Source organism: Sorex araneus, chromosome 1 (genome assembly GCF_027595985.1).
Source record: "Sorex araneus isolate mSorAra2 chromosome 1, mSorAra2.pri, whole genome shotgun sequence".
In the NCBI taxonomy this organism is placed as follows: Eukaryota; Metazoa; Chordata; class Mammalia; order Eulipotyphla; family Soricidae; genus Sorex; species Sorex araneus.
The window spans coordinates 15486938-15493540 of record NC_073302.1 but is presented as its reverse complement, the minus strand read 5'-3'; the positions used below and the strand labels follow the sequence as shown (position 1 = coordinate 15493540).

Below are 6603 nucleotides of genomic sequence, written 5' to 3'. Positions count from 1 at the left end.
GTCTACTTCTTTTATTATTATTATTATTAACCATTTTGTATTTATTTACAGTAAATAAATAGTTCAATTTATTGTAACTATTAACACTATCACTGTCACTGTCATTCCGTTGCTCATCAATTTGCTTGAGTGGGCACCAGTAACATCTCCATTGTGAGACTTCTTGTTACTATTTTTGGCATATCGAATACGCCACGTGTAGCTTGGCAGTCTCTGCCTGTGGGCGGGATACTCTCAGTAGCTTGCCGGGCTTTCCAAGAGGGGTGGAGGAATCAAACCCGGGTTGGCCGCGTGCAAGGCAAACGCCCTACCCATTGTGCTAACTATTAAAAATAAAAGTTAAATTTATGGTAACCTTGCACTTGGGTGTTGAAAGACTCTGCTCTAATGTTGTTTCAGTTAGAATAGAAATTAAGCTCATAATTTTTAGAGAAATCATTAATAAAGTTTTACTTAAAACATTCCATTTTTGGTCAACATATTATGGAAAATTAACAAGACTGAAAAAGTAAACAACATAAAAGCAATCTCTTATTACATTGTAGGTCTAATATCCAGGTAACATTTGTTTTCTGAAGTTTTTTTAATACATGTTTATTTGAAGAAAAAAGATTCACAAACTTGAGAGTAAATCTTGAAGATTCAATAATAAGGAACTTATAAACATTCCATATTTTGAAGTAAAGTTTAGCTAAAAGAATAAAAATCTTGACTAGGGAGGTAGTACAGCAGTTAAGAGGTGAGTGATCAACCAGTATTTAATCCCCAGTACCACACAGGGTCACAGAGTATGTCACACAGGGTCACAGAGTAAGTCTTGAGTACCTTTGAGAGTATCACTATATCACTGTCATCCCATTGCCCATCGATTTGCTCAAGTGGGCACCAGTAACGTCTCCATTGTGAGACTTGTTGTTACTGTGTTTGGCATATCGAATACACCACGGGTAGCTTTCCAGACTTTGCTGTGCGGGCGGGATACTCTTGGTAGCTTGCCAGGCTCTCCGAGAGGGATGGAGAAATTGAACCTGGGTTGGCGGCATGCAAGGCAAACACCCTACCCTCTGTGCTATTGCTCCAGCCCTTGTGCTCGCTTTGGCAGCACATATACTAAAATTGGAATGATACAGAGAAGATTAGCAGGGCCCCTGCATAAGGATAACATGCAAATTTGCAAATTCGTGAAACATACCTTTGAGAGTGGGTGGAAAACTAAAAAAAATAAATAAATAGAACAAAAATAAATTTTTGTTTTAAAAATCAAGGTTGTATCTGTATCACCCAAAACATTTCTAAATTAGCCAGCAAAACAAATAAAACTGTCACATACATTAAAAAATGCCACGAAGTATCATGATATATAATCTGCTTTTTATCTTTACATACATTTACTTTGCTTGAATACCTTAAAAACTGGTCCATGTGTTGTGTGGAAACCAAATTCTAGGGGCAAGAGCAGTAGTATAGTCTACAGGGCACCTGCTTTGTATGTGGTGACCCAGGTTCAATCCCTGACAATATATATTGTCCACTGAATTTGATAGGCGTTTTCCCTGAGCACAGAGTCGGAAGTAATCTCTGGACATAGTTGGGTGTGACCCAAAAGATTAAAAAAAAAAGTCAAAGCAAACACGTTTTGTTTGGATTCTTGGACAAGCAATTAATGTCTTCCCACACTCATAGAAAACCATATTCACAAACAGGGATAGTGCAGAATTGCTCCCTTTGAACTACAGCTGTTTCTTAAATTTTCTTCCCCCTCTGCTAAAGCATCCAGACACAGTCTTGTCTCTTAATTGCAGGAGGGGTTGTTACAAGACATCATGAATTTTAACAACTTATTTTTAAATAAAGGAAATGGACTAAAAACAGACTCGAAGAAATAAAACGCTTCTACAGGATTCAAAAATTGACACCCTACAGGAGAATTTAACTATATATCAGAAACAAATATTGATAGTATGTATATGAAAAATGGATGGAGGTAGTATTGATCAATTATTAACAAAGGGAAGATATTAGGAGAGCTCTGAAGACAATTATCAGAGAATGGGAGTATGAGACAGTCACTGTTGTCATCATAACTGCATGGTAGAGGAGGTGAAATTTACATCTGAAATTTACAAGAAGAGTTTTAATAATACAGTATTATAGAAGGAAAATAAATTTCTAATACATTCTAATACAGAAAAGATGAACAATGCCAGATTTATGGTAAAGTCCTCATACTATCTAAAGAAACATTAAAAAGATAACTGTGATGTTCTTTTCACAATATCCTGGAATTATAAAATTTTATGGATTTTTCTGAGTGACATGTAAATTTGGTTATTAAAATATATCATTTTCACACCACACTACTGTGGGGAAGACAGTCACTTGTTTTTATACTTCTGCTGCTTATTTCTTCATGCATGCATATATTTGCCAAATATTAGACAATTCTAGATATGTTTTAATCATTCTGTTGATTAAACACTCTTTAAGAGTGACTAGGACAAGGTACATGCTTCATATAAAAGTGTAGTTGCAAAAAAATGAAGATAATTGTATAAGTCAAGAGAAAGTTATGCCATGAGAAAAGAGGTAAATGAATACTGATTTTTTTTTTTTTGCTTTTTGGTTTTGTGTATTTTGTATGTATTTTGTACATGTCCATCGGCACAGGTGAGTAGGTTTCAAATGTTTACTTAGTTAAATGTTCAACATCCCTTTAAGAGCAAATTTCTTTTTCTTAGAGACTTCGATCTTTTAAGTAAACTATCTGTTTATTATTGTTTACTTCATGTTGCTAAATATTTATCAGTATTTATTTTAGTTATGATGCTAAGATGACAACCGATTTTTACGAAGCAACAATGACTTTTTTCAAATACAAAGCATTACAAATTCAAAATTAATTGTTCAAAGTAGTGTGATTTTATTTAAAATAATGTAGTAATGATAATAATAAAAACAAAATTCATTTTCTATTTATTATAGGTAATTTTATAATTTTAATTATATTATAGGTAATATAATCCTGTATATTACCACAATATACAGGATAATAAATTATGTGCTTCTTTTATTTAGTATTTAACCATTATATTTTGTAGAGAATGTATTATTTCTTCTGTGATATAGACATGAAAAATAGGACATAGAAACATGATTTGCAAATAGTTGTAAGGTTGTTATGTGTGTCTATGGTTTTGTATATTTTTAACACTTGTGTTATATTTACTATTTATCAATAATAGTTCAAACCAATTCTTAGAGCAAAATGGATTATGTTTAAATATTTTTATTATAATAGAGGTGGGGATGAAATTAAAATAGGAAAATCAGGCAGTTTAATTTTTTATTCACCACCCTATGTTCTGGAAAAAGTTTCTGTATATTTTATATTGTATGTAATTGAGTATGTCTATCCTGCATATACCTTTTTAAAAAGAGTGTGAATCATCACATTATCATTATCACTATCACTATCATCCCGTTGATCCTTATTTTGCTCGAGCGGGCCCAGTAACTTCTCCTTTCAACCTATCCCTGAGAATTTAGCAGCTTCTCTTTACTTGTCCTTCCCAATGGTGCCACATTAGAGGCTCTTTCAGAGACAGGAGAATGAGACCCATCATTGTTACTGTATTTGGCATATGAATAAGCCATGGGGAGCTTGCCAGGTTCTCCCATGAGGGCAGGAAAACTCTTGGGAGCTTTCCAGGTTCTCCGAGAGGGAGAACTGGGCTATAAGGTGTCACACAGCCACTTAGTGGCCTCACACTTCCGGGAGCTTGGTTTTATAGTCTCTGGATATTGACCATTGATGGGATTACATGGCGCTGGGGGCAGTTTCTGGGTGTGACCGTCTAGGTACTGGAAAATGGGGAATCTGAGCAGAAGAGGCCCCATCCCGAGGCTTGGAGATCTCAGCCCTGGGTCCTGCACACCGGGGTTCCTCTTCCAGTTTCTTCATGCGTGAGGCTCATCCAAACATGTGGAGAGGGGCCTTGAGCATGGCTGTGGCTGGGTTCCAGAGGTCTTTGGCTGCCGGGGCTCTGCTCAGGGTGGGGAGGGAAACTCAACCCACCCCCTCAGAGGGGCCCCAGGGGCAGAGTCTCTTGCCCCCGTGCCTGGCTGTCTTCACTGAGGCACATTATCATTACAAATCAAAAAATCTTTTTTGTCATGTTTGGCTTCTATTATTTTTTCAAGGTTTTAAAAGCCACTTAATTTATTCCAAAAGCATTAGGAATCTGTATGTCTGGAAAGATAGTACAGCAGTTAAGATAAGGTGATTGCAAGTGGCTGAGCTCAGTTAGATCTTCAGCACCCCATATGGTTCCCTGATCCCCTCTGGGAGTGACCCCTGAATGCAGAGGCCATAAGTCAGTCCTGAGCACTTAGTTTTTGGGGTGTGTCCTAAAAAGTAAAAAAAAAAAAAAGAACGAAAGAAGGAAAGCATCTAGACTCTCAAAATCATTGTCTAGAAAATAATAATGCAGGAAACTAATTCCCTTAATAAGGTCATATTTATATCAGATAAACATAGACTTCAAATTTAAACAAAGTTTTAAGGTACAGGGATGGTCATTTCTTAATAATAAAGAGTTAACTGGCCCCTCAGACCTTCATGCCTTGAAATGAAAATTAATGGAAGGAAGGAAGGAAGGAAGGAAGGAAGGAAGGAAGGAAGGAAGGAAGGAAGGAAGGAAGGAAGGAAGGAAGGTAGGAAGGAAGGAAGGAAGGAAGGAAGGAAGGAAGGAAGGAAGGAAGGAAGGAAGGAAGGAAGGAAGGAAGGAAGGAAGGAAGGAAGGAAGGAAGGAAGGAAAGAATGGAGGGAGGGAAGGAGGGAGGGAGGGAGGGAGGGAGGGAGGGAGGGAGGGAGGGAGGGAGGGAGGGGAGCAGGGAAGAAGGAAGGGCAAAGGCAATAGAATTGGAGAGGTTGTCTACAGAACTAAGCACAGCTGACCAGGGAGTGGGAAGGGGGATGGAAGAGGTTCTTGGAACAATGGTGGAAAGAAGCAAGCACTATGGTGATATGCATGACTCTTGGGATAATGTATTCCTAAATGTATCATTAATAGCATTATAAATCTTGGTACCTTAATAAAAATGGAAACATAATAAAAATAAATAAATTTAAAAATTGAAACATTATATGCCAGAGAGATAATACAGTGGGGAAGGTGCTTGCCTTGCTGACCCAGGTCCCATCCTTGGCACTTCCATATGATTCCCCCAACCCCACCAGAAGTGATCCTTGAGCACAGTGCCAGGAGTAAGCTCTGAGCACAGTCAGATGTGTACTCCCCCCAAAATAAAAACAAAATTGAAACAGTAAAAGAAATTTAAGTTTTCTAGCCTGATGTTCCTCCAGAACACACAAGCACATACATGCCTTCATATATTTGCCTACTTAATCACTTATTTTGGTTTAGTGTCATCCATGGTTTCTGTTTTCCGAAATGTCTCTTGACTCTTTCTCCTGTGCCACTTATAACCTCAGTCCATTATAAATATCTCCTTTAGATCAGAAACCTGATCACAGGTTGTCCCCTCACCCTTTGTTTCTGAAACGAAATCTCTCCTGGCAACACTTCTCTGATGCCAGTTTATTATTTCTCAACCTTGTGATCTCCAAGGTGATGTCACCATCTTCTAGTTTGTCTTCACTTCTATTACAAATTTTTCTTAAGCTCTTTGTGGTACACAACTTCTAGCTCTATATACTTATATTAAAGACAGGATCATAAGTAACTGATCCATTCTTCTTAAAAACACATGCATACCTTTAAATGTGTTTCTAGTAATAAATGCCCAAGAATTGCAAATCATGACAATTTAACTAAAATCCATAATTTCTGAGCATCCTTTACGACACAATAATATCATGCATTCGACATTATATCACGATACACATCCTTTAGAACCTAGTTTTTTTTTGTGGTGACATTTCACATTTAGATATGCTCAACGCTTTCTCTTGGCTGTTCACTCCTGGATCATTCCTAGCAGGTCTTAAGAGACCCTATCTTGTGCCAAGGATCACATGAAAGCAAGTGCCTCACCGGCTGTACTGTTCCTCTTGTTTCCATCACTGAATTCTTATAACCCGTTAACCCCCCTTGTTTTCCTAAACTCTGTGCTAACCCATCAGTTACTTGACATTTCTCTATTTTCTTGAGTCAAAGAGCTTTCCAAGTGACTTGTTTAAGAAGCCCACATCAGAGTGTACAATTTATCCAACAATCAACATCAAATGTGTATTGATCTCCAGTTATGTATGGGAGATGAACTACTAACATTATTGATAAAATATGATAGACATTATACTAAGTAGTTTATTTCTATTATTTCTTAATTCTATAATACTATAACTATTTCCATTTTTAATGAAAATGTAATTTATAATTGACTATATCATTTATTCTGATTCACATACATCTATGGGCTGGAGCGATAGCACAGCAGGTAGGGTGTTTGCTTTGCAGGCAGCCAACCCAGGTTTGATTCCTCCGTCCCTCTCGGAGAGGCCGGCAAGCTACCTAGAGTATCTCACCCACACGGCAGAGCCTGGCAAGTTACCCATGGTGTATTCGATATGCCAAAAACAGT

The 6603-nt window shown here is 37.3% G+C and overlaps 1 non-coding gene across 1 annotated transcript; it reads left to right on the top strand.

Annotated features, from left to right (window-relative positions):
* The first annotated feature begins 1086 nt into the window (after nucleotides 1-1086).
* On the top strand, nucleotides 1087-1196 carry LOC129401343 (U6 spliceosomal RNA). Its single transcript, XR_008628273.1, has one exon. It is a non-coding gene; the product is annotated as a U6 spliceosomal RNA (small nuclear RNA).
* Nucleotides 1197-6603: the final 5407 nt, after the last annotated feature.